Genomic DNA, 27,832 nt, shown 5'->3' on the forward strand with positions numbered 1-27,832 from the left:
TAAGGAAATAAAAAAAATTATTTACCATGTGGAAGTGGATCATCATAAAGGTATTCATCCTCATTGTCTTCACATTGAGTAGACTGAAGAGGATGAGAAAAAAGAGGTCTTGATGTGTCACGGGTGGCAGAGGCTAAAGAGGTGGAGGAGGTGGAATGGGAGGCAAGAGAGGCAGGCACACTTGATGTAATTGTTATTGAAAAAAGATGTGTGTAATTGGGCCTATGTAGTTCAAATCTATGTTGTTCAAGGGTCAAATGTAGATAGATATATAGATAGACAGATAGATAGATAGATAATGATCATGATAGATGGATAGACACATAGATATTTATATTAGGCTTTAGCATAAACTGATGCATAATTTTTATGGCAGTTTAGGTCATCAAAGCATACATATTGGTTGGAAGTCACTTAATATATTGACTAGAACAGAGTTAATTTTAGAGATAGAGACTGTGTGTGTGTGTATGTGTGTGTGTTTGAGCTCAGACATAAGCATACAGAAGTGAAATTGTTCACAAAATTACTACCTGCCCCTTGATACACTAAAATGTAAGGTACATATACAGTTAGACTTCATGTAAAGGAAATTAAGCTTTTCACAGCCTTGTGATTGTGCCTTAACCTAATACCTCTCAAAGGAACTAGTGGATATAATTTAAATGAAGTACCCTTCTAACAGTATTATTTTTCAGTAAAGTCAAGAAAAGGTTACATATGAATAATAATGGGTGCCTGCAGAGTTACATCTATATCTACTGAAGCAGAAATAAAATAGATGTTTTGATTAAATTGGAGACTAAATGACCATAACTTTCCTGTGGAATACCTCAATAATTAAAACTAAGACTTCTTTGTTATTCTAAGTATTGATCCTTGCAAATATTTTTATTAAAAAGACTAATATTGCTTAGTACATTGTATATAATGCTTCATGTGATTCGTTCCAAAAACAAATACACCAGGAAGAAAATAGTATTATATTTCTTTTTCACAGTAAGAAAATTAAGCTTTATTGATAGTAGAGAGTTTCCTCAATCTTGTAGAACTGGCAAATGAGAAAGTGAATTTTATCAAAATATAAGCAAAGTTTTCCAAGAAATATAAATGCAATAAGAAAAAATACATTAAAAAGTTAGCAACAGGAAATAAGACTACTCCATTGTTTCAAGATCTTAAATAAAAACCTAGCCTTGTGATAGTATTCTTTCATGTCTGCTATCCACTTTGAGAATCATAGAAATATTAAATGCTTTAAAATATAAAATTGACACATTCAACTAATGATTAAATAAACCCAAGGCTTTCTAGTATAGGCATACATAATTTTGCCATACTTCACTTCATTGCATTTTGTAGATGTTAGATTATTTTACAAATCGAAGGGCTTGTTGCAGCCCTGCATTGAACAACTCCATGATGCCATTTTTCCAATAGCATGTGCTCACTTTATGTCCCTGTCACATTTTGGTAATTCTCATAATCTTTCCAACTTTTTTATTATTATTATATCTGTTATAGTGATCTCTGATCAAGGATCTTTGATCTTCGATGTTATTATCGTAATCGTTTTAGGGTGCCATGAGCCATACCCATATAAGACAGTCAACTTTGAGAACAAGTAAAACTTTATTAATATTTGTTCTCACTGCTCCACCAACCAGCTATTTCCTAATCTCTCTTTCTCTTGGGCTTCCCTAGTACTTGACATACAGCAATATTGAAATTAGGCCATTTAGTAACCCTACAATGATCTCTGAGGGTTGAAGTAAAAGAAAGATTTTCACATCTCTCACTTTAAGTCAAAGCTAGACATGAGTAAGCTTAGAAGGAAAACATGTCAAAACCCCAAACAGGAGGAAATGTAGGCCTCTTGTGCCAAATAGCCAATATGTGAATACAAGGGAAAACTTTTTGAAGGAAATGAAAAGGGCTACTCCAATGAATACATGAATAATAAGAATGTTAAACAGCCTTATTGGTGATATGGAGAAAGTTTTAGTGGTCTGGGTTAGAGGTTGGTTCATGAAGTTTAAGAAAAAGTCATCTCTATAACATAAAATTGAAAGTTAAATCAGCAAGTTCTGATGTAGAAGCTGCAGCTAGTTATCTGGAAGATCTAGCTAAGATCATTGATGAAGATAGCTACACTAAACAACGTATTTTTTTTCTCTCAAATAAGGTATTTCTCTGTTGTCCAGGGAAGAGTACAGTGGCATGACCACAGTTCATATGGCCTCAACTCCCTGGGCTTAAGAGATTCTCCCACCTCAGTCTCTCAGTCGCTCAAGTAGCTAGCTGAGTCTTGCAAGTGCATGCCACCACACACACACACACACACACACACATCTATCTATATATAGATAGATAGATATTCTTTTGAGATGTGGTCTTACTATGTTGCCCAGGCTGGTCTTTGTTCAAGCAATCCTCCCACTTTGGCCTCCCAAAATGCTGGGATTATGGGTGTGCACCACCAGGCCTGGCCCAGATTTTCAATGCAGAAGAAATAGCCTTATCTTAAAAGAAGATGCCATCTAGTGCTGTCATATCTATGAAGGAAAAATCAATTCCTGAATTCAAAGCTTCAAAGGATAGGCTGGGCTGACTCTCTTGTTAAAGGCTAATGATTTTAAGTTTAAGCTAATGCTCATTTACCATTCTGGAAATCCTATAACTCTTAAAAATAATGCTAAATCTACTCTGCATGTGCTGTATAAATGGAAAACAAAACCTGGATAATGACACACATGTTTAGAGTGTGGTTTATTGAATATTTAAAGTCCACTATTGAGACCTACTGCTCATAAAAAGAGATTCTTTTCAAAATATTACCACTCATTGACAGTGTTCCTGGTCACCCAGGAGCTCTGATGGTGATGTACAAAGAGATTAATGTTTTTTAATCTCAAAGAGATTGTGATGTACAAAGAGATTAATGTTTTTAATCTCAGCATGCTTGCTGACACATTCACTCTGCAGCTCATAGATGAAGACTTTCAAGTCTTATTATTTAAGAAATATATTTTTAAGGTTATATCTTCCATAGAGAGATAATCCTCTGATAGATCAAGGCAAAGCATATTGAAAACCTTCTAGAAAGAATTCACTTTTATAAATGGCAGTAAGAACATTTATGATTTGTGGATGGAGGTCAACATATCAGTATTAATAGGAATTTGAAATAAGTTGAGTCCAACCCTCATAGACAATTTTTAGAAGTTCAAGTCTGCAGTGGAGGAAGTAATTGCGGATGTGGTAAAATGGCAAGAGAACTAGAGCTAGAAGAATATGTGACTGAATTGTTGAAATCTCATGATTACACAAAAATAGGCAAGGAGGTGCTTCTTATGGATGAACAAAGAAAGTGCTTTTTTGAGATGGAACAAACTGCTGGAAAAAATACTATGAACAGTTTCGAATTGGCAACAAAAAATTTAGAACAAACATAATTAATAAAGCTGTGGCAGGATTGGAGAGGATTGGTTCCAATTTTGAAAGTTCTATTGTGGGTAAAATGCTATATAACACAATCACATGCTATAGAGAAATCTTCTGTAAAAGGAAGAGTAAATAGATGTGGCAAACTTAATTGTTTTTTTGGTTTTAAGAAATTACTATAGCCACTCCAGCTTTCAGCAACCACCACCCTGATCAGTCAGCAGACATCATCATTGAGGCAAGCCCTTCCAAAAACAAAAAAAATTCAACTCACTGAAGGCCCAAATGATTGCTAGCATTTTTTAGCAATAAAGTATTTTTTAATTAAAGTAGGTATATTGGTTTTTTAAATGTAATGCTATTGCACACATAATAGACAACAGTATAGTAGAAAATATAACTTTTATATACACTGGGAAATTAAAAAATGTGTGATTATCTTTATTTTGATATTCACTTTATTGCTGTTGTCTGGAGCCTAACCCACATTATCTCCTATGTATGCCTCTACTTAAAATCTCAAAGACAAACTTATTTCACATTTTTAATCACTTAGAGATTTTGGTATGTAAGCAATAGGTTCTAACTCTGGCTAACTTCATCAAAAGGGCTTAAATATTGGGAATCTATCATAAGTTCTCAAAATTTATAAGAGACAGAACAAACAGGTACCAAGGAAGCTCCAGAAGCCACTGTCTTACTTTTATTGTTACTTTCTTTCCATATAAACACAACTGTTTTAGACCACAATTTGCTTAAAGTAACCAAGGGCAGTATGACTTTTACAGTAATTATGTAATAGTAATAATTAGGACAAGGAAATAATCAAATTTATAAGAGCTAATTATAATTATATTTTACTATATTCAAGACTCTAAGTACTCTCTGTGAATTATTTCATTTACTTTTTAAAGAATGTATGAAAAAGTTATTATCCCATTGAATAAGTTATCTGTATTCTTGGGTATCAAGTTTTACCACCTTGGAAGAAAAACGTTACTCCTAATTCAAGCTATGGGTCAGCCTTCGTCTATGCTTGGATAGAGAATGATAGACACAGTCCTCTCTGGCTTCTGTTATGTGACACAGCCCTTACCTTTGACCAAAACACAAAATGGGATGAGTAAATACTATTGGAAAGGGGTTTTTGTATGATGGAAAAAAAAAATACATGTTTACTATAACTAACTTTCAAGTTATTTTATAATTTTTATTAATAAATCTATTGATCAGAAAGTAGAGGAAATATCTCGGTTAACTTTATGTGCTCATCATTGTATTAATAAATATCGATAGAAAAACATATGAGGGAGAAAGGAGGACAAAAATTCAAGGTCTTGAAGCACCTACTATTTACACAGGGCGCTTAAGCTATTTCCTTCAGTTATAACAATCACCTTATATGGCAAAGTTTATTATCCAACATTTGTTGAGGGTAAACATGATTGGCAACATGTAGTAAAATTAATTTTCTTGCCTCAAGTCACTATGGAGCAGAATTTTGAATCCAGCATGTCTGTATGAAAGAGTGTAACACATGATATATTACCACTAGACTTAAATGCTTCTTGGGATAACAAGATAGACACACCAGCAATGCCAGCCATGTCACTGTCACAAATATTTTTCATATCTTGTTCTTCATTAACATTAAGCAGTAGCTTGTTTTTGTTAACTTTCCATATTTGTGTCCCACCTTTTCAAATTATAAAGAATTCATCTTTGTAACCTTTTCTTGGAAAAAGGTGGAGGCATGTTATCCAGGCCACACCTATCATATTCAAATAAGTGAGACCGTTGTTTTGATTCTGGGATTTGTTCAGGGCAAGTAAGTATTGCCTTTTCCAGAATAGCCTCAATATTTTTAAAACATTGTCCCTGTCAGCATAGACTTCAAAACAGACACTTTGGTCTTCCAAGGTTTTCTAAACTCCCTAATTACCTATCTATCTGTCTATTATCTATCTATCTATCTATCTATCTATCTATCTATCTATCTATCTATCTATCTATCTAATTTATCCACCTATCCATTTCCCCCAAATACTTAAATGAAATACAATTGGTTGTGATATTTGCCACTAAGAGGCTGGGTTAGTAAAGGGAAAACACATAATTGAATGCTAAACTTCATGATACACACTACAAAGAATTGTTAAACCTGAAGGGAAAGTGAAACGTTAGGGGAGATTTCACAATAGAATTGAAAATCTACTGGATCTCTGAAAAACTGGTGGAGTTTAGGATGGATTTAGGAGAATAAAAAATGGATCCCAGGTAAAGAAAATATTATGAAAGGCAAAAATGTAAAATTTTTATAAGTAATGTATGAACAAATGTGCCTAAATAAAAATTATAAGGATCAGGGTAAAGTATAATCTAGAATTAAGCTTAATAAATGAAATACAAACAAATTTGGGAGACTCTAGGAAAGAAAATTTAGCGTTGATGTTTAAGAAGCACAAAATTACTTTAGAGAGCTTGACAAAATATAAGAGGAGATACAATGTAGTGTAACAAATAATTAATGGAGATCGGGAGCTTTTAAGACAACGCTAACTATTAGAGAAGTCATAAGACAGTAGTTCCACTTATGTGAGCTACTATATCCTTATCTGAGAAAAGAGGATGTCATGTAACACAATCTAGAATTCCTTTTCAATGTATGATGCTTTGATTGAAGTTCTCTTAAAGGTAGATTAGTCCAGTAGAATAAATGGATATAAGTAGAGGCAAGAATCATTCAATTCATCTCTTTGTTTGTTGTAATGATCCTACAACAAGGTACATAAAATAGGCCTTACTTCCATCAATACACAAAATGGGAAGACTAAATACTCTTAGAAAGAGGTTTTGTATGATGAAAAACAAAACAAATATGTTCTTGCTGTGATGATCTTAGACAAGGATAGATGCAGAAGGATTAAGAAGGTAATGTAAGGAGAAACCTACTTTTTTTGTCTTACTGGATAAATTAAAATGTGACTTTTATTGCAAGACAGGGAATGTGAGGGAGAGAATTAATTTGCGTGAAGATGGTAAGTTTTAACATAAGAATATCAAGTTGGATTTTGTAGGACTATTTTAATTGTAATGTTCAACAAATAATAAGAAAATAACTTTTCATTCATTTCATGCTTGGTTTTAATTTTTTTTTTTATTCTTTAGTTTTTAAATGGAGACAGGGTCTCTCTATTTTGCCCATGCTGGTTGCAAACTCCAGGGTTCAAGAAATCCTCCTGCCTTAGCCTCCCAAAGGGCTAGGTTTACAGGCGTGAGCCACCACATCTGGCCTTATACCAGTTTTTATAATAAAATATTAATTTCCCATTTATAATACATTATTTAGCCACCATAGAAGCAAGACAGAGACCTCAATGGAGTCTCTTATTTCAAGGAATGACATTATTATTCCCTAAATAATAAATTGCCCTGGAATCTCCAAATGGCAAAAGGGAAAAACAAAAACAAAAACAAAAACCACCAGACTATGTCATCCTTTTAAAGTCTTTCATTTGACTGAAATACTCATAATATGATTTGGCTGTGCCCCTGCCCAAATCTCATCTCGAATTCCCACATGTTGTGGGAGGAACATGGTGGGAGGTAATTGAATCATGGGGGCAGGTCTTTCCCATGCTGTTCTCTTGATAGTGAATAAGTCTCATTAGATGGAATGGTTTTATAAGAGGAAGTTTCCCTGCACAAGCTCTCTCTCTTTGCCTGCTGCCATCCATGTAAGAGGTGACTTGCTCCTCCTTGCCTTCTGCCATGATGGTGGGGCTTCCTCAGCCATGTAAAACTGTAAGTCCTTTAAACCTCTTTTGTTTGTAAATTGCCCAGTCTTGGGTATGTCTTTATCAGCAGTGTGAAAACTGACTAATACAGTAAATTGGTACCAGTAAAGTGGGAACCACTGAAAAGATATCCAAAATTTTAGAAGTGACTTTGGAACTGCGTAACAGGCAGAGGTTGAAACAGTTTGGAGGGCTCAGAAGAAGACAGGAAAATGTGGAAAAGTTTGGAACTTCCTAGAGACTGTTGAATGGCTTTGCCCAAAATGCTGATAGTAATATGGAAAATAAAGTATAGGCTGAGGTGGTCTCAAATGGAAAAGAGGAACTTGTTAAGAACTGGAGCAAAGGTGATTCTAGTTATATTTTAGAAAAGAGACTGACAGCATTTTGCCCCTGTCCTGGAGACTTGTGAAACTTTGAACTTGAGAGAGATGATTTAGGGTATCTGGAGGAGGAATTTTTCTTTTTCTTTTTCTTTCTTTTTTTTTTTTTCTTTTGAGATGGAGTCTCGCTCTGTCACACATGCTGGAGTGCAGTGGCACAATCTTGGCTCATTGCAACCTCCGCCTCCCAGGTTCACAAGTGTTTCTCCTGCTTTGGCATCCCAAGTAGCTGGGGTTATAGGCACACACTGCCATGCCATGCTTATTTTCTGTATTTTAGTTGAGATGGGGTTTCACTGTGTTGTCCAGGCTGGTCCTAAACTCCTGAACTCAGGCAATCCACATACCTCAGCCTCCCAAAATTCTGGGATTACAGTCATGAGCCTCAATGCCTGACCTGGCAGGAGAAGTTTTTAAGCAGCAAAACATTCAAGATGTGACTTGGGTGTTGATGAATGCTTTCATTTTTATAAGGGAAGCAGAGCATAAAAGTTCAGAAAATCTGCAGCCTGACAATGTGATAGAAAAGAAAATCCCATTTTTAGAGGAGAAATTCAAGTCAGCTGCAGAAATTTGCATAAGTAACAAGGAGCCGCATGTTAATCCCCAAGACAATGGGAAAAACATCTCCAGGACATCTCAGAGGTCTTCATGGAAGCCACTTCCATCACAGGCCCAGAGGCCTAGGAGGCAAAAGTGGTTTCATAGGCCAGGCACAGGGTCCCCCTGCCCTGCTGTGTGCAGTTTAGGGACTTGGTGCCCTGCATCCCAGTTGTTTTAGCCATGACTAAAAGAGGCTAAAATACAGCTTGGGCCATGACTTCAGAGAGTGCAAGCCTCAAATGTTGGCAGTTTCCAAGTGGTGTAGAGCCTGCAGGAGCACAGAAGTCAAGAACTGGGGTTTAGGAACCTCTGCTTAGATTTCAGAGGATATATGGAAATGCTTGGAGGTCCAGGCAGAAGTTTGCTGCAAGGGTAGGTCCCTCATGGAGAATGTCTGCTACGGCAGTGCAGAACGGAAATGTGGAGTTGGAGCTCCCACACAGAATTCCTCTGGGGCACCGCCTAGTGAAGCTGTGAGAAGACAGCCACTGTCCTTCAGACCCCATGATGGTAGATCCACTGACAGCTTGCATGGTGCACCTGGAAAAGCCACAGACCCTAAATGCTAGCCCTTGAAAGCAGCCAGGAGGAAGGCTGAACCCTGCATAACCACAGGGGTGAAGCTGCCGAAGACCATGGGAACTAACCTCTTGCATCAGCATAACCTGGATATGAGAAAAAAAGTCAAAGGAGATAATTGTGGAGCCTAAAAATGTGATGGCCCCACCAGATTTTGGACTTTCATGGGGCCTGTAGCCTCTTTGTTTTGGCCAATTTCTCACATTTAGAATGGCTGCATTTACCCAACACCTGCACCCCATTGTATCTATGAAGTAACTAACTTGCTTTTAATTTTACTGGCTCATAGGCAGAAGGGACTTGCCTTATCTCAGATGAAATGTTGGACTATGGACTTTTGAGTTAATGCTGAAATGAGTTAAGATTTGGGGGATGGTTTGTTGGGAAGGCATGATTAGTTTTGAAATGTGAGGACATGAGATTTGGGAGGGACCAGGGGCAGAATAATATGGATTGGCTGTGTCCCCACCCAAATCTCATCTTGAATTCCAAGGTGCTGTGAGAGGGACCCAGTGGGAGGTAATTGAATTATGGGTACAGGTCTTTCTCATTCTGTTCTTGTGATAGTGAATAAGTCTCATGAGATCTGATGGTTTTATAAGAGGAATTTTCCCTGCACAAGCTCTCTCTTGCCTGAGGCCATCCGTGTAAGACGTGACTTGCTCCTCCTTGCCTTTCACCATGATTGTGAGGCTTCCCCATCACGTGGAACTGTAACTCCATTAAGCCTCTTTCTTTTTTAAATTGCCCAGTCTCAGGTATGTCTTTGTCAGCAGTATGAAAATGTACTAATACAAATCTTTATCATTTATTTTGTATTTCTAGCATTTATGCATATTGGTAATAAAATTATAACAATCAGGTCATTTTTGTACTTAGAATCAGAAGTATTAGAAAAAAAATCTTGAAATTTATATACCTAAGAAACATTATTTTTACCATAAGCAGATATAGAAAATTTGTGATTATGTTTTGAACACTTTTATTTTGCATATGTATGTATGCATGTATGTATGTATTATAGAGATTAGATCTTTTATGTTGCCCAGGCTGGTCTCAAACTCCTGGCTTCAAGTGATCCTCCCACCTTGTCCTCTCAAAGTGTAGGAATTACAAGCAGGAACCTTCCCTCCCTGCTTGAACATTTTAAAATAAGTATTCCTAACTATAGATTCTGAATCACTAAAGGGACCTTGAGAGTCCCAAAGACCTCATTATAATCACCTGAAAAGATCGTTTTCTTGTTTTTTAGATTTGCAGGAAAAAAGGTAGAAATTGACTTTATTTGTGTTAATACACTTGGATGGCATAAAACTCTTGTATACACACAAAAGTGTCTTTGTTCTTTAAGTTGAAACCAGTTACTTTTTTCTGATATCAGTGATAACTAAGAGTTATTAATTACTAACCTTGGTAAAATTATCCTTCAAATAAAGGTGATTATGAGACCATTATTTTTATTATGGGATAAATAATACTAATTTCTACTTCTATCCTCATAAAAATCTGAAGAACTCATAAGAATTGTCAATAGACGTATTAGAAATATTCCAACTTCACTAGTCGTTGAAGTATAGTAAATTACATTGAAAGTGAGATGCCTATTTTCACTATCAAAATGGCCACCCCTCTTCTTTTTTTTTTGTACATTCACAGTCAATGCTAATAAAGATGTAATAAATACTCTTGAGCCTCTGAGGTGGGCAGTATGATACTCTTGTGCAACCTTTCTATTAAGCAATTTCTTTAAAGTTAGTCATAATTGTCTCTGGTTCCACTGCTAGGGATATGAGCTGTCTTACATCAGCTTCCATAACACTTAAATTTTCTTAAGTGCATGTTTGACTTAAATCAGAAATCAAGCCTGAGAAGGGATTTGGATGTAATAATATATTGACTCTTTTGACTTTTTAATTATGACCATTCTTGCAAGAGTAAGGTGGTATCTCATTGTGGTTTTAATTTTCATCTGGATGTGGTGAAACGGGAACAATTTACACTGCTGGTGGGAATGTGTAAACTAATGCAACCACTATGGAATAGAGTATGGAGATTCCTTAAAGAACTAAAAGTAGAAGTGCCACTCGATCCAGCAATACTACTACTGGGTATCTACCCAAAGGAAAAAGAAGTCATTATACGAAAAAGACACATTCACACAGATGTTTATAGCAACACAATTCGTAATTGCAAATATATGGAAGCAGCTTAAATGCCCATCAACCAATGGGTGGATAAAGAAAATGTGGTATATATACACCATGCAATACTACTCAGCCATAAAAAGGAATAAAATAATGTCTTTTGTAGCAACTTTGATGGAGCTGGAAACCATTATTCTAACTGAAGTAATTCAGGAATGGAAAACTAAATATCGTATGTTCTCACAAATGGGAGCAAAGCTATGAGGATGCAAGTGCATAAGAATGATATAATGGACTTTGAGGACTCAGATGGGGAGGATGGGAGGGGACTGAGAGATAAAAGACTACATATTGGATACAGTGTACACTGCTCGGGCAACAAGTACAACAAAATCTTAGAAATCACCACTAAAGAAGGTCCATGTATCCAAAACCCGCGTGTACCCCAAAAAATTTTAAGTAAAAATATAAATTAATTATAAAATAATACTAGTAATTTATTGACTCAATGTAGGAAGAGAAACGGTATGGGAATAGAAAAAGAGCCAAAAGGCAGTAAAGATTCATCTACGATAAAGTCTACACCTGGCTCTCTTGAGTTGCCATCTTGGCTGCCAGTACCAGGAGCTGGGGAAGGGCTAAACTTGAACATTAGCAACCAACACTCATATTTACTGGGAGATGGGCACATTGGTCCAAGAAAGAGGATTCAGTCAGTATACTAAAACAGATCTACCACATAGTTTTGGAAATAATCACAAAGGTGTAGTCAAGATTTTGTGTATAGATGGTCACTACACTGTTAACACTAATTAAAAATTGGTTCTTGGCTCTCACATTTTTTTTTTTTCTTTAAAGTAGTACAACATTTTTAGTTCAGTAGCATAAAATCTCTAGTAATTTGGAATAAAGAATAAATGGAAGAAAAATATGAAAACAATACAGACTTTCATCTCACAAATTTAGTTATTAAGCCAATATTTTTAAATTAAATTGCTAATATATGAAATTACACAAAAGCAGAGAGTTTGGTATGTTTCATAGTTTTGAGTAACACACAATTTGAGTAACCCAGCACAAAATGAAAATGTGAAACCCCTTGTTAACAATTATTAAGAATCTCAAAACAACAATAGCAGAGCCATAAACTATGATAACCTTTTAACTGTGGGGACTGTTTAACTGCACAGATCATATTCCCACAAAATCTGTCCTGCCCTGGGAGCAGACACTACAATTTTAAATGGAGAATAATTCAATTTTGATATATTGCCATGTGCTGGTGATAATTTCTTATGTTACGTAAGTACTACATATACAATAAACTCTTTAGATTCTAAATTTGTGGCAGCTTCGTATTTCATTTATTTATTAAATGAGAAGATAATTAGTTTAATATTATAATAAAATATATATTTGGAGAATAAATAACTTATAAACATATATTTAAAATATATCCAAAATTTTTAAAAGTTGAAATATTTTTGCAATGTATACATATAGAATTTACTCTTCTTTACACTGCAACAATAAAATAGAACATTCTAACTCAAAAATAAATAAATAAAAGGATGGCATAGGGATGAAAAAATTGTTTTCCAAAATTAAGATGTTTATCAGTTCTCTAACCATGAAGAATATAATCAATGCCTAACCATAAAAAATAAGAAAATCTTCAGACAGTTTGTATAAGTCAACAGGAGAAACTCAAAAAACCTGAGGAAATAAATATGCTGGGCTGTGTTTTATCAGCACAGGAGCAATGAGTCATTTAGGGGATGCTGGAATCTCTTGAGTAAGATCCACTTGACAAAGCTTTTGTGCCATCTGATGTCACTGTGACTCATGACAAAACTATTATTTTGGAAAACTGGCTTTTTTTAAAGCATGAATCACTAACTTGAGTTTTTAAAATATATTCATCTTCTAGCCACAGCAGAAACAAAATTAATTTTGAAGAAGGGGAGAATTGAGTAGTCAGGGTGCTTGTAGTCTCAAGTCAGGTACCAGGAAGGAAAAGCTCCATTGAGTTCACACAAAAAACGTAGCTGCCAATTGTAGACAATTTTGCTGTTTCTGGCTCCATTCCCTAACAGAGTCTTTATTTTTCCATCACCTAATACGTATCAATCTATAGACATTAAGCCAGAAAACAAAAAGCCATCCTTCCCCTATGAGACTAATAATAAGCATTGATAAAATCATTTCATGGATAGAAATTTTGTTAAAAGTTTACTATTGTGACATTTTAGTCCATCTGTAATTGTCTACTATTTATTCTGAAAGTGTCTGGAGACCCAGTTTTGATTCTACTTAATCTTTATGGAATTGTTCCACTCAAATACATAAGGTTGCACACATGCACGTGCGCGCGCGCACACACACACACCATGCTATTGACACGATTACATTAAGTAATTCTATTTACATTGAAAATAACAGTGTTACTGTTAACTTGTATCTCTTATGTACAACAGATGGTTTAAATGTTGCTTTTTTAAGAGTAGATTTGATACTAAGGTAGCTGTGAGACTATACAACTCCCTCTATGAGTATTGTTGATTTTGATGAATTGGTTATTTTTTCTCCCAAATGACAATATGTTCAAACAGCTGTTGAACATTCAGCCAACAACTATTAGGGTGACCCTACCCTCTGAAGATGTATCATCTTATCCTGAAAATATTCATTCATCTTTTTGGGTTCTCACATCATGATGTATGCATCTGTTACAAATTAATATTATAAAATTAATATTTGTGGAATTATAAGGGCTTGTATCTCTGTAGTAAAGATGTGTATTTTTTTTTTAACTTTTGTAAGACCATATGCTACAAGAAAGGGTAGTTTTATGAAAATATTGAGTAAAGTTATGAAATGAATAGTTATGAAATGCAAAAATATTAGCTAAACTATTTTCTGAGCTTTTACAATTTATTAGTAGTTTTATATGTATGAGTTCATTTTATTTTCTTAAAAAGTTCTGTGAAGTCAGTACCACTGATATCTGTATTTTAAGGATGAGGAATCTGAGGCTTGAATAATTTTAGTAACTTTTCCAAAGTCACATAGCTTGAAAGTGAAGGAGCATAGATTTGACTTTAGGCTCTAGTGCCTACAGACTTATGTATTACACTATTATGTATTTTAGAGGCCCCTTTAGTTATAAATTCACATTTTAAACATTTATTAAATTATTGATCTGTGATGTAGACAGGTATGCTAGAAGCATATTAGAAAATGGTTTACACATAGTATGTTTTATTGCATCATGTGAGTCCTCATGAGCATTGCAGAAATTTCATATAGTATGCAACAGCACTAAATTTTATTATTGTGTTAACAAAAATTTAACTCTAAATTTTTGTTAGAAAGTTAAATCTGACAGGCATCCATTGGATGGATAAAGGACATCTATTCCAGTTATGGAAATCAAGGGACAAAATAAAGACAGAGAGAAAACACTTCAGTATTTTTACCAAAATGCAGGTTAGCATTTCACTTTTCTGTTGGCTTAAGTCTCTTCTACCTCTTTATATGGGTTGCACTTTGAGGACAAGTATACTAATGTTCTCGTGTTATGTTCTCAGTGTCTACCTCAGTATTTGATATGTGGTTAATTCACGGTAAATATATACAAAGCAGGGAGGCAGACAGTGATATTGTTTGGCTGTGTCCCCACCCAAATCTCATCTTGAATTGTAGCTCCCCTAATTCCCATGTGTTGTAGGAGGGACCCAGTGGGAGATAAATGAATCGTGGGGGTGGTTTTCTCCATACCGTTCCTATGGTAGTGAATAAGTTTCACAAAATGTGATGATTTTGTAAGGGGGAACTCCTTTCACTTGGCTCTTCATTTGCTCTTTGCCTGCCGCCATGTAAGACATGCCTGTCACCTTCCACCATGATTGTGAGGCCTTCCCAGCCACATAGAACTGTGAGTTCATTAAACCTCTTTTTCTTTATAAATTACCCAGTCTTCGGTATGTCTTTATCAGTAGTGTGAAAATGGAGTAATACAGAGAATGAGTGAGGAAAGAGGTGAAAGGGAAAAAGGAAGGAAGGAAGGAAGGAAGGAAGGAAGGAAGGAAGGAAGGAAAGAAGAAAGGAAGGGAGAGAGGGAGGGAGGGAGGGAGGGAGGGTAGAAGAAAGATGTAAAGAGAATAAGAGAGAAATTATCAAGAAGATATTAAAAAAAAATAGCTATTATATGAGGAGTTAGGAAAAGAGGGCTTTAACCATGAATGAACAGAAACTTTTCTTAAGTTCACTTCATAACATATAGCATATTTGAGAAATAATTAGAAGTTGTGATAATTTCACCATGCCACATGGAAACTTATTTCATTATGTTTAAATCAAACTTTGTATAATTATATATGATAATTCCTAAATAGTCCTTTACTTTTAAAAGCAGGTAATGATATAACAATAACACTAATTTATTCAGACATGTTTACTCCCACACACAATCTTTTAAACAAGGTTTCAAGAATCTGAATTTCAGTTACAACAGCTGTCTTTTCTATTATATAAACACACTTTATTCTATAATTTTTTTTCTTAAATTGCCATACCAAGAAAACAAAAAAAGAAAAAAAGCAAGCATGCTAATTTGTCCACTTAGAAATTAAAGTAGAGGCTATTCTTGGAGAGGGAGTGGCAGTAGCTGATGGGTGAGGAGCATAAGGGAAGATTCCGGCTGTTGGTTATGCTCTGTTTCTTCATCTTGGTGCTGATTACATTATTGTTTGGTGTTTGTGCAAACCACCAAGCTGTATGTTTTTCTGTGTGTATATTATACTGGAATAAAAAGTTTAAACTTTTACAGAGTCCATCTTGCTCCATGTTGTGGTTTGTGCAAACATCAAGGCATAATTACAGAACAAACATATTTCAGACCCAAGCTTCAATCTCAAATCTGACAGATTTCTACACTTAGGCTATTAAGCATTATTCTTGTGCTCTTTTATTTTCCTAAACAATATTTACTTTACACATATCTAAGGAAGTCTACTCCTTTTACTCTGTCACTACAATATACTTTAGCTAGACTTATTTGATGTCTTAGATCAGCATCAGTTTTAGATTATTATTCCGTGTATGAATGGTAAAAGTTTAGTAATCATGTTAACTAAATTTCAAAAGGGAAAATATTGGTCTTTTACAAAAATGTACTTTTAAATCAAGTAGTTTTGTTGTGTTTCTGAAAAGGAAAGAACAAACAAAACTATAAATTGTGTTATTATTTGCTTCAATTTATCTACTTGAAATTAGTTAATCTACTTACAATATAAGATCTGTTGTTTCAGGTAGATAACTATATAATATGTTGGTATGCCATAATTTGTTTGTTACTATTGTGAAAAATAGTCCCACTGGTTTTCCAAAAGATACAGTAAACTGCCCACTAATTGCCAGAGGTGTTTATAAACCATCAGTCATCCCATAAAGGAGGCACGTATAAACATTAAACAGGATAAACTATTAATTTACTATTAATTAAAACTCTTGAATTTGTGCCAAATTAATTCAAATAAACATAAAAATTAAGAAATAAACCATTTTGTTGGACAACAGTGTAATTTTACTTTATATATTAACTACTGCCTCTGCTTCATAAGTTGACTCTACTTCATATTATATTTTTTAAACTCATTTTGGTGGTGTTCATTAATCTTTGAAACCTAACATGGCAAAATATAAATCATGTCATCTTATTTAGTATCTTGCCCTTGCAAAAAAGATAGTAATATTAAAATGAAAAGCAGTAAAAGGGTAAATGTACTGGCATGCTGTCTCTATTCAGCTCTTTGATTCCTTTCCCTTCTGAAAAATAAAGGGGATAAACTCAACTAGAAGTTATTAATAGTTTACCAATTGATTCATATGTCATTGCACTATACAAAGTTTGTAGAAAGGAGAAAAATGGATTTAATCTATTTGAATGCTCTATGCAACAAATGTCCTATTGCTCCGATAAGTGTTAGCCGTCAATTGATGACAGATACATGCCTTATAATAGGGAGATGTCAGTTACCAAGTGAAAGATAAAGTTTCATATATTTGAAAGTTAAGTTGAGACTAGGATAAGACACTAGTTTACCTGGACTTCCACTGTAAACAAAAGTATGCTAGTTTGGGGAGGGTTCCGGTATTTCCTGCCCTTTAAATATGCAGTTGATTCTGCTCTCCTCCTAGCACTATATGCTACACTCTAAGCTGTTGTCATTGTAGTAGTGATAGATTTGCTCTAATAATGAAAATGAATTTGCTTTGACACAATCATGGTTTCTCATGGTTTGTGACAACCAGCAATTGAAAGTGACCTCAGAATGGGAAAAAATAATCAAATGTTGCTCTCTCTTTTTGGCCAACGGACTTCCCTTAGAATTGTCTTACAGCACAATTTTTTTATAAAAAAGAGACATAAGAAGAAAACTTGTAATTATAATTATTACAAAAATTGCTCAGAAAGACAAATTTGAAGCAAATATGACAAATTACAACAAACTGCATACAGTTCATTCTTAAACATCTTACGTAAGAATATAAATTCAGTAAAATTTGAAAAAACAGAATAATCATGTCAATAATTTAAAACATTGATACTACAAGAGAAAGTATGAATTTTGTATTAAAACTTAGTGTTCCTTCACCTTTAATCCTAACCTCTTTGTTCCTTTTCCATGACTAACAATTCTAATATTATTTCCTTTCTGAATTGTAGGTGACCTTGCAATTATCTTCAAAATTTTGAAGAAGTAGATTATGCTGTCAGAAATACATAGCATATTTTCTTAGTCTCAATTAGTGATTGTTTCCTGGTAAGTATTTCAAAAGCCTAAAATGCTAAGTTGTGAGGTTTTCTGAGAGAAAATAAAATCTCATCTCTTGGAAAGTCATTTATAAAATTGTTTTTATCGAAACAATGGAAGATAACATAAAAAATCAGCTGAAACATGATATAAGAGGAAAAAAGTTCAAGAAATAAACACTCAAGGTGAGCCTCAACAAATCCATAACTTAATGGAGACCTAATTTTGCATACTTATATATGTACGAGTAGCGTGAATATTTGATGATTTTGCAAATAGCATCTAATTCTAGAACATTCTTGCTTCAACACTGTTTCTACTTCACAGTTTATTATTAGGCGATTTGATATAAATTTTTGGCTAGTTAGGTTAGAAGGTTTTATACTCTTCCAGGTTTCTTTTTCTTTACTATCCTTTCTGCAAATTTATGTTAACCAGTTATTTTAATCAGGAGGAATTTCATCCCCAGAAGACATTTGGCAGTGTCTGTAGACATTTTTCTTGGTCGTAATTGGGGATGGGAAGGTTGTATTCTCTTTTGATACAAGCCAATGATGTTGTTAAACTGCCTACAATGCACAGGCAAGTCCCCCACAACAAAATTGCCTGGCTTTAAATGCCAATACACCATTGTTGAGAAACCCTGATCTAAACCATGATGGTAAAATAAACTCTGTAACTCACACATTTTTTATGTTTTTTCTAAACAATGAAACAAACAAATGTTCTCAATATTTCAATAGTTCTTGTGTTGGTTACCTATTGCGATATAAAGGCCCCAAACAGTAGCTTAAAATGGTAGCCATCAATTATTTTGTTTATGAACTCAGCAGTTGAGTTGGCTCAGCAAGTCAATGTTTGTCTCACCTGTGTCTCTCATGCAGCAGCAGTCACACAATGTCTGGGGATGGGGTTATCTTAAAAGCCCTATCACTTGCATAGCCTGGGCCTGTGCTAGAAAGAATTAAACAACTAGTGCTTAATCAGTACGGGCTGCATGGACATCTCCTATCTGTATATGGTTTCTTTACCTGATCTCTCCACATCAGGGGTCCCCATCCCCTGACCATGGACCAGTACTGGTCTGTGGTCTGCTAGGAACCAGGCTGCACAGCAGCAGGTGAGCGGCAGGCAAGGGAGCGTTACCACCTAAGCTTCACCTCCTGTCAGATCAGCGGGGACATTAGATTCTTATAGGAGCAAGAACCAGAACCCTATTGTGAACTGTGCAGGTAAGGGACCTAGGTTGCATGCTCCTTATGAGTGTCTAACTAATACTGTTTATCTGACATGGGACAGTTTCATCCCCAAACCGTCCCACCCCCTCCATTGAAAATTTTTTTCTATGGAACTAGTCCCTGGTGTTAGAAAGTTTGAGGACCACTGCTCTACGTTGGTGGCCTCGGGTAGCTGGGTTTCTTTACATGATGGTTACTTTCTTAAAGACACAATGTCCTCAGAAAGACTGGCACAAGCTGAATAAATGCTTCTCTACAGTTACACAGTATTTTTTCTAGCATATTCTGTTTTTCAAGTTAGTCACAATGTCCTGTCCTGGTCCAGGGAAAGTTAACATAGCCCCTACCTCTCAAATGAATGAAGATTGTCAAAGGACTTGAGGGCACATTCCACCTTAGTATCACAAGTACTTATACTTTTACCACATGCAAAACACACTCACTCCCTCTCAAGACTTTCAAATGTCTCATATATTGCAATATCACACTTAGGTTTGAGGTTTTAGTATCCTGTTATCTAAATTAGATCCATGCACATAAGAAGCTCTGTGCTTGTGGTTGTTTCAGTACAGCTCCTTCAGTGCTGTTCCTCTCAACCTGTAGATATATGATCTAAAGAGACAAGTTATCTACCTACCATATAGCTAACATACGATGATGGCTCACATGTAGAAGAATTGATACAATTCCATTCAAAATAGGTAAAATGGGAGGCAATCAGAGTCACTGATTCATAGCAATTCTGAAATCCAGCTGAGTACATGTTGCCAGTTTCTTGATGACGGCTCAGTCTTATTGCCTGAGAATGATTTATCATACCCCTTTGGTCTGCTTTCTGGATCTTGGTTCTGTGGTCTGAATCATCCTTCTTTTTACATAATAAATGATTGGTGTTTGCAGCGGAGTGTTCTCAGCTAGCTTTCTGCTCACAGATATCCTGACATCTAACTTCCTTTTAAATGTTATACTGTCCCTATTCTTGCATTCCCACCTGACAAAATTTCTTTAAAACTATGTGGGTTTTTAATGAATTAATGTGTACTTCCTTCTATTAGAAAAAATACACACTCACAGATCTCAAGGATGTTATGGGGAAAGTCTTTGAAGTTATTAGATCTCCTGTTATTTTACAGAGATTATCTGTGAGGGAAAACCTTGGCCTCACTAAAAGACTTCTTGACTCTTTGAGAGAGTCTACAAAACTTAACCTCAGTTCTTTTGGGATCCTTAACAGAGGGCCATCTTGAATTTGATCTTTCATTATAAAATATGTCTTCATTTAAAAATATTTTGCAAATGAGAGAGCCTTGGACTGAGAAATATTATGCAGGTGGACAGGTGGGGGAAAAGAACAAAGAAATTCCTGATTTCTTTCCATTTTCTCTAAATATGACTTAGGATTAAATATAAACTTTTCCAACTTTCTTGCTTTATTATCCTTCTACATGGCATTCTTGGGGTTGCTGGATTTCTTGATAACTAAAGTCTCCTAAATTAAGTGTTCCAAGAGAGACCTACAGAAGCTGCATGACCTTTTATAATCTAGCCTCAAAGTTATGCAATATCTATTGTTCTGCAATGTATTTATTGAGACACTCCCACAAAGCCCTGAGGTTCAAGGTGGTGGAAACAGACTTGGCTTCCTGATGGGAAGGAGAGTCAAAGAACTGGTGACATTTAAAACTATCACAATGTTCTATATGGTATGTTTATTTTAAAGTACTACCCCAATTAGGTCCTATTAATATTAACATCTATGTCGTCTGTTCATGATTCAAGTTTTTCCCATAAAGATCTAGCTCCTTACTCCCCTATATCTCTTTTTAAAGTCTGACTCAATCATCCATCCAAAATTATTAATGATGGCTTACCTGTGTCAGGAGCAATAAGAAAAAAAATTAAATACAGGACATGATTTATGACCTTAAGGCACTCATAAGTTAGTTGAGGAAAATTCTAAAATATGAAACACAATTCTAGAATATCAACTGATATAATAGCATGTTAAAAATGAAATTTGGATTTAGTCATTATAAAATAGAGGGATTGTTTATAGAAATTCAATAAGGTGATTAAAATGAATCCTCTCACTCACATCAAAGATACATGGTGGTTGAGAGTTGGAAAATAATGAGCTGTAATATTTAAGGAAGATGTCTTTGGAAAGAGCTGAGCAATAAGTTGTATACGTTGCCCTTCCTCATACTCCCATTTATATACTAACGTCAAAAAATTGAGTGTAAAATTAATCCCAAGTTGGTGAGAGAAACTTTGACCAATCAAGAATCTGATACGTATTTGCTGATGGGTATGGGGCCAGTGTAGAACGGTTATTGACTCATGCTTGAAAAACTAAAGGGGAAACAGAGAAGGTGGCAAGTGCAAAGTAATCAGTTTGTGTCAAACGTGCAAGAATGTGATGCACCATGTGTGGAGCTAGCAGGAAGCACACTGGCCTGTAATCATTTATAAAAGAATCTTGTCACAAACAATGACCTTGCAGGACCTTGCAGGACCTGAAGATTTTAGCTAAGACTGTAGGTGCATTATGTCAACATTGAGGATTAATTAGAAGAAACATAATTAAGAGAGGCCCTGCTTACACCAAGGGAGAGGGAATCTGAGAAATTTGAAACAGCCATAGAAATGCACCATAAGGGAGAAAAAAAAAAAAAGTAGACTAGAGCAATTCATCTGGCTCAGAAGGCTTGTATTCACCTTTAAAATGTTCTTATCCACTTTCCCCTCTTCTCTCCCCTACCTTGACCATAGATTTAGAAGAATCTTGGCTAGCAAGTTTAGTTTGGATTGGGGAACTAGCAAAGAGTGAAGAATCATTTAAGAGTGAGGAATCATTGTAATGTCTTACATTACAAAGTCCCTTATTGAGGAAGAGGGAAACACTTCAAATCAGGTTCAGAATTTGATTATTCTATGGGGTGATTTATTCAAATTTTACTGAATTGGGAATTCCTTTGCCTTAAAGTGACCATAAGGCTTTATATAACATAAGATTGAACGAAAGAACACATGAGGTTTGCCAGAGGGTTCAAACTGGGTCCCTGATTGTTTAAGTCTCTTTATGTAGCACACCATGCTTCAATGAAATCTAATACTGTATATTTTAAAGGAATATATTCAAATCTGTGATTGTGATATTTGATGTGGGTAGAATGGTTAGCTCAGGTATTATTAATCTCATGTCATTCAATGATAGAACTGTGGATAATATTTATTTCCCTGGTGTTGCTAAATCACCCCATATGTCAAACTCTTACATCCTAGATTAAGCAAATATCAACATAAATAACAAGGACAGTAAATAGAAGAATGCTATGGCTGGGTGAGCACTTTAGCACTTTACAGTCATCTTTTAGTAATGGTTCTGTTCTCCCACCAGTGAGCTCAAGAACTAGAGAAATGAGGATGACAGCAGGAGGGAAGGCATTGTTAACTGTGCATGACAGGAAGAAAGCAGGGAGCAAACTGAAAGAGGGAACTGTAGCATTGCTACAGGCCGGAGAAGACTCTGAGCATGCATCTTTTTCCAAAGATCCTAAAGGACAGAGTAAAACAGAGCCAGTGTCCTTATAGCAGTTAAGCATCCAAAGTTGAGTAGATGCCAACAAAAGACTGAAGATTTATAATTCTGTTGTGGGACCTTTTCTTGATAATGAACCAACTTGCTGAAAAAGTAAACATGCAAACATTGTAAATACATATATATATATGTATATATATAAATGCTTTATTTTCCCCTAGCTCAATACATTTTGTGAACACATAGCACACTATCAAAACCACCTCAACGAATGACCTGGAGATCCCAAAGTAACACATCCTGCCAAGTCAATAGTTTTTAAGAGATTTATCAAGAGTCAATCATAAAATAATAACAGAACTTTTGTTAAAGCAGAATATATTGGTTGTTGTTACTAAAAGCCTCTACATCTCTATTCATATCTCAGCATTGCTTTACTCTGCTCCCTCGGAGTAGCAAATAAAAACAAAAGACCTAATTTGGTTTATTCACACACTTCAAAAATTAACTCTAGGTCAAATGTCCATTCCTCATTCTGGTTTTGGAGGTTATAAAGGGGTGGAAACTGGGTCATTACTAACTGGTATATATAAAATTATCTGAGATATTTTAGTAGGGAGCATATGGTATTCATATGGAAAATATAGGTCCACCACATTCTGATGCTAAACCCAAGTGTTGTCCTGCTAATTATTTGTGTTTCCTGAGAAGAATATAGAGACATATGTGCAATACTGGGGTTGAATTCATGTTCAAATCTGTACAACTGTTTTATACTCGGATAGCCATATCACACAACATTAATTCAGTAATTTTATATCAATTGACTACCAACGTTGTCTCTTACTACTCTGAATTTTAAGAATATCAAACAACTAGGAAACCAAACACAGCATGTTCTCAATCACAGGTGGAAATCGAACAATGAGAACACTTGAACACAGGGTGGGGAACATCACACACCGGGACCTGTCGTGGGGTGGGGGGAAGGGGGAGGGATAGCATTAGGAGATATACCTAATGTAAATGACGAGTTAACAGGTGCAGCACACCAACATGGCGCATTGTATACATATGTAACAAACCTGCATGTTGTGTACATGTACCCTATAACTTAAAGTATAATAATAATAATAATAAAGAATATCAAACAACTAATGCTGCTAGTTTCATCACTGTTCCTCAGAAATTTATCAGTAAATAATTACAGTGTATGACTTCCTACATAAACTCCCTAAGCCACTGTGGATGTTATGGAAATGAAACGTCTATCTTAGACAATAAACCTTTGTTAAGGTAATGCATTAGTTTTCTAGGGCTGCCAAAACATAGTGCCACAAACGGATTGGCTAAAAACATCCGAAATTTCTTGTCTCACAATTCTGGAGGACAGAAGTTTGAAATCAAGATGTCCCTTTGAAGCCTGCAGGAAAGGATCTGTTTCAGGCCTGTCTTCTGGTTTTGGTAGACTCAGGGGCTCTTTGGCTATAGTTGGCCATCTTCTTGCTGTGTTTCTTCACATTGTCTTCCCTCTGTGTGAGTCTGTATCTCCGAATTTCCCCTTTTAATAAGTACCTATTATATTGAACAAGGGATCATTCTAGTGACCTCATTTTAATTCAAATACCTCTATAAAGACACTGTTTCCCAATAAGGTTACATTCTACGGCATTGGGGAACTAAATACATGAGTTTGGGGGGACACAAGTCAACCCCTGAAAGACAGTCTCCTTTTCTTTACCATTTTTTCTAAAAGTTTAATTTTTAAAATATTTCAATTAAAACGTTAAAATGCTATTGTAACGTTTTTCGGTTATCTGGAGGTTGTAATACAAATAAAATGTAACGACTGCCTTACATTTCATTGGTAAATATGCAAAAAGCATGTAATTAAATTGTTCCTCTCTGAAAAGGTTTCTGAAATTGTGTGTTTGCAAATTGTACATGTGTAAGTCTTTTCTTGTTTAGATAACAATTAAAACAGGAAAACAAAGTTTTTCCTTAATTTGAACATGTATTTGTTCGATACAAGGTTCAAAATAGTTTATGGCAAATGAGCACTCCAACGCTCATTCTTTTAAATTCTTGACTTCAGGATGCATACACCTATTTAGTGACCTCCTCAGCACTGTTGTTTCTCCCCAAATGGTAATGCTTTAATGATATCATTGGTCTTTGATAAAATTATGGGCATCTCTAATAATTTTCTGAAACTGATTTTTGCTCAATAACAAGTGCTTCAAAAACCGGGTCATCCAATGCTTTAAATTTGTTGTTATTACTTGCAGAGCCACCTTTTGGGACCCCTACCTCCTCTGGCCTACCATAATATATGGGGTATTTAAACAGCAGCATTATGTATAGCTTGATTATGATATTTTCTCCACTAAAAATAACTATTAATAACTACCTGAGCTTCTACATAATACATGCAGTAGCTAGAGTGACATATTAGTTCATTCATGTGATGTTCAAAATGAAAATAAGATGTGCTATGTATGAAAGACAGCCTTTGATATTGGTGAAAAGTCATGTCATAATGTCAACATAAGTTGTTAATTTACTGAAAGCTTAAAAATCAACATTGTCTCTTGAACTTATCTTTCCTATCTAACTCTAACTTTTCATCCTTTGACCAACATTTTCCCAACATCACTGCACCCCAACCAGGCCAGCCTTTAGTAACCACCATACTACTCTGTACTTCTGTGCTGAAGGTAGATGTTAAGTGTTCTTACGACAAAAATGATAATTATATGAGGTAACGCTTTTTTTAACTAGCTAGATTCAACCATTTCACAATGTATAAGTACTTTGAAACATCATGTTTTACACAATACATAAAACTTTATCTGTCTGTTTAAAATAAATAATCAACATCACTCGAATTTAATAAGATCTTTCACAGTGATTAATAGCTTAATAAATAGTGTTTTAAAAGTCGAAATTTCTGAATATCATGGAATTGCCTAGCACTTTATTTGCTTTATTATATGCTGTAAAATAAAAGACTTAAACTGAGGAATTGACTTCCTTAGAAGCTATAGTACACCAGATTTTCCTCCTTTTCCCCAATTTTTAATGACCAAGGAGCCGTGTGACAATTGTTACTTAATTGGTTCTCTGTTAGTTAGGTGCCAGTTCTCCGAATCTCAGTGAAGAATATCACATCCTTATCCTTAAACAACTTGGGTGTAAGTGACAATGATTTTGAGTCAGACCAGACAAGATTAAAGACTCCACAAAAACTGGATAAATACGGAGGCTAAAATCATCAGCGCACCCTGCCATTTTTTTTTCTTTTTTCTTTCTTTTCTTTTCTTTTTTTTTTTTTTTCCTTTGTAGAGACGGAGACCTCTTCTGTCACCCAGGCGGGAGTATAGTGGGCGATCTCAGCTCACTGAAACCTCCGCCTCCTGGGTTCAAGCAATTCTCCTGCCTCACCCTCCTGAGTATCTGGGATTACAGGCACACGCTGCCTCACCTGGCTAATTTCTTTTGTATTTCAGTAGAGACGGGGTTTCACCGTGTTGTCTAGGCTGGTCTCGAACTCCTGAGCTCAGGCAATCTGCCCGCCTTGGCCTCTCAAAGTGCTAGGATTACAGGCGTGAGACACCGCACCTAGCCCAGCGCCCCCTTTTTATTCTGTATAGGACCATGCTGTTGTCACATTTGTAGTTGAAATGCGGCAGACGCAAATTACGACTTTATAGTAAGATGCTGAAGAATTCTGGCTTTTCAAACAACCTTTCCAAATGTGGAAAAGATTCAAAGTTGCATTACGGTTGCATTTTTCCTAGACTTTTAGGAATTAACTGCTTTATCTCTAAAATAAATATAATAGAATACTTATGAATATTAGAGAAAATATATAACCACACTTCAAATCCTTCACAGAAGAAAGTTCAGTGTCTAAAGATTATGGATCATTTCCAATTGAAACCGGAGCTCCTTCAAATGCTCATCTCAAAAATTCAGATAATTACAACAGAAACATCCTCTATCATTTGACAAAAGACAGTTTAAAACATTGGAAATTTGAGCAAGATAATGCCCAAAATATAGCTATATCTTCCTCTTAACATTTAAGAAAACAATTTTTAAAGTAAGTCATAAAGAAGTCACATGAATCCACATTATCTTTATTTCCTACAACAAACGTTTCTGTAACTTAAGGCATAAATTTATAGAGTTGGAATGTCAATATGCAGGTGACAGATCCGAGAGAGATCCAAAAACGTAAATTGCCCATTTGAAAAACATTGCTGTGTAAATCTGTGGTTGACAATACAATATTACTTAATGTATTTTATATGCCTAAACTCCTTCTTATTCACTGGCATGAAGAAATGTGTCTATTCACATTAAGCAAAAATGGTTGATTTGTTTTACTGGACACAGGGAACTGTACAATCTAAATGTTTCTCCTTTTTTTGTCATACAGTCTAGCAACACAACATTGTTTAGAGTACAACTGTAGTGAATTATTGATTGGGCGTTTGTTAATATGTGCATACTCCTTTCTAATATTTTTTTGCCCTGTTCTTATTGTTTGTGTTTAATATGCATGCAACATCAAATCAAACTTTACTGTAATTCAATAAAATGTAGTAGTTACATATAAAGATAAATAAGCATCACCTGTATTGGTGATTATAGCTAATTATTGACAATTTAAAATTAATTTGAAAATGTAGAGGTGTTATTCGCAAAAGTGTAAATGTTTAAATATTATAGCAAAAAGATTTCTTCTGTACAGAAGTATTTGGATATACCTAAGAGTCTGCAGAGGACTTAAAAGTGTATTTTCCATTTTAAGTAAAATCCTATGGCCTTTAAAAACTAAGATGTGAGTTATATTTTAACCCACCCTAAGTTAAATATATTGAAAGGCTCTATTGTAATCACATCTTCAAATGTATGTTATCTTCATTTTCATCTATGTTGAGCCCTTAACAATAATTTTTATCTTTTATATTGTTAAATCCAAATTATTCCACCTTAGTGGACACTAAGTGTTTAAAGCAAATACAGTCTCGACATATAAAACTTGATGTGCAGTTTTAAAATCATATATAGTACTTACTTACCCATCCAAGTAGAATGTAACAGCAGCTGAGAGGCTGTCAAGGAGAAAAATGCCAGAAGGATTAATAAATCATATTGCTATAACATGATGATGAGAATTATAAACAGCCATGTAAAAATTAGGTCACTAGCAGTCAGATGACTTGGCTTCTTTTAGTGGTGGTAGTAGAGGAGTGTATATTTATCTTTTGTTATGC

At 35.1% G+C, this 27,832-nt stretch overlaps 1 long non-coding RNA gene across 1 annotated transcript in view; it reads right to left on the reverse strand.

The window, feature by feature from the left end:
* The window catches only part of LOC140712868 (uncharacterized), a 520,232-nt gene that overhangs the window by 387,116 nt on the left and 105,284 nt on the right, over positions 1 to 27,832 (reverse strand). The window contains exon 2 of the long non-coding RNA XR_012094676.1: positions 27,638 to 27,670. This is a non-coding gene — a long non-coding RNA (uncharacterized lncRNA). The remainder of the gene's footprint in view (positions 1 to 27,637; positions 27,671 to 27,832) is intronic.

The sequence above is a fragment of the Chlorocebus sabaeus genome, chromosome 11, assembly GCF_047675955.1.
Source record: "Chlorocebus sabaeus isolate Y175 chromosome 11, mChlSab1.0.hap1, whole genome shotgun sequence".
NCBI classification, from domain to species: Eukaryota; Metazoa; Chordata; class Mammalia; order Primates; family Cercopithecidae; genus Chlorocebus; species Chlorocebus sabaeus.